The sequence below is a fragment of the Aplysia californica genome, unplaced genomic scaffold (genome assembly GCF_000002075.1).
Source record: "Aplysia californica isolate F4 #8 unplaced genomic scaffold, AplCal3.0 scaffold00156, whole genome shotgun sequence".
Classification (NCBI taxonomy): domain Eukaryota; kingdom Metazoa; phylum Mollusca; class Gastropoda; order Aplysiida; family Aplysiidae; genus Aplysia; species Aplysia californica.
Genome location: NW_004797426.1, coordinates 216,750 through 218,536, shown reverse-complemented (window position 1 = coordinate 218,536; position 1,787 = coordinate 216,750). Strand labels below are relative to the sequence as shown.

The window sequence follows — 1,787 nt, the reverse complement described above, 5'->3', positions numbered from 1 at the left end:
AAACATCTATCGTCCTTATCTCCCCTTCTTCTTTTTTATGTTTGTTACTCTCTTGTAACACCTCTAATCTTCTGGCGCTCATATGACCTTATGCACTTGCGAGCGCCGTAAAACCTCTACTAAAACTGAAACTGAAAACCGTTTAAAGATAAATGCGTACGTCTCATTTTATTTTTACTCATTTTGTAATGGTCAAACGGGGTCGCTAATCTTTCCGGCACCCAGCAACAGAATCGGGACTTTTACTAGTGTGTGAAAGTAACTGTTATACTCTCTTGTATTGTTGGACAAAGTTTTATACTCAAGACATCATGTATCAGTCTGATCTTGAATTCTTTACCCATAAGTTTAAAAAAATACTTCGGCCACACCAATAGCTCCTTTGACATTTTATTATGCTTGACTATGCTGCAGATGGCCCTGATCTGAATTTTAGCAGGGTTTTCTAGAACTTTGGTTGTGCAGGGAGTTTTTAAGGCTCTCTACACTCTCTACACGCTTGGCTTGGTCCTGTTGAATATGGATGATATATATTTAGAACTTTATTTAAAAGCAACCCAGGCTGGGCTACCTTTTGTGACTTAAAGGTTTCTGAGGGCCTAGATACTTAACTGCAACCAGTTCTGAAAAAATATGTACTTTTTTGAGAGTCAAGAGTAAGGGTGCCCATTTTTGTTTCAGAAAACAAGTTTCCTGTTTTCTCATATTGCTCCTCACTTACTTGCCAATGCTGAAGCAAGACTTGATTTGCAAATAATAAAGAGAATGAAGCCCGAAAGTAAATTGATGGGAGTTTTACTAAACATTTCAGACATTATTGGTGCAGGTCTGTTTTGAATAACATGAACGTAAATTAAATGCTGAAAAATGTGTGTGAAAGGTTTGGCTGACGAGTGGGGGTTACTTGTCTTATGCTCACCATCTTGATCGGCCATTTGAGCAGAGTCTAATTATTTTGGCCTTGAAAAGTTGGCAGCTGTGTGGATATTATTGCGCTGAATTTGTCAAACCGGTTTCTGCTCTGTCTGTAGGAGAGGCTGGGCCTGTCTCAGGCAGCTGTTCTCTGTTTGTGGCGCCCGGGGAAATCGTCTGAGGACGCGGCGTCTATGGATTCTTCCGTCTTCCTCGTGTCACCAGAGAGTTTTGCCCTGGCGACGATCACCGACACTCCCCGAGGGAAGCCGCCGATCAGGATGCGGCTGAAAGGAAACATTCCTCTCACAATTTCCACAGAGTCTAAAGGCGGTAAGAGGCACATGGCATTGGAAGGTTGGAGGGGGTTTGCTGTTTTTATAGTTGAAGACCTGAAGAGAGTGACGATGTTCAGTACTGAAGAGTAGGTTTGACTGCTAGTTTCCAAAGTATCCATGCTAGTATTTCTGCGGCCATTGAAGAAGTTAACTGTGTGGTGATTGTTACATTTTAAACATCAAGGAGAAATTGTACAAAAAGAAGATTAATGTTTCACTTAATCCTTTGAAAAAGTATATGTAAACCTTGCTTTATTAGAAAGACAGTGTGTTTGAAAGTTTTAGTTCAAGTAACTTTTCAGTATAAAAATTCTAGGTTCTACATTCACAGTATAAATCTTCTAAGATAGTAGCTGCCTAAAGTTCCAAAACTATTTAGAAGAAATAAAAATTGCTGCATAACTAACACCATTTGTAGTGTGGCTTGAAGGATTGGATGGCCAACAGTTATGTGCTTGTAAACTCTACCTGGATAAAGAAAGGAAATAAAAAAGTATTGCGTGAACTTTTTTTTTTTAACCTAGGGCAACTTGGGGG

The 1,787-nt window shown here is 39.7% G+C and overlaps 1 protein-coding gene across 1 annotated transcript in view; it reads left to right on the top strand.

Annotated features, from left to right (window-relative positions):
• The window catches only part of LOC101847491 (ufm1-specific protease 2), a gene marked incomplete in the record, with an annotated part of 26,151 nt that overhangs the window by 2,691 nt on the left and 21,673 nt on the right, over positions 1–1,787 (top strand).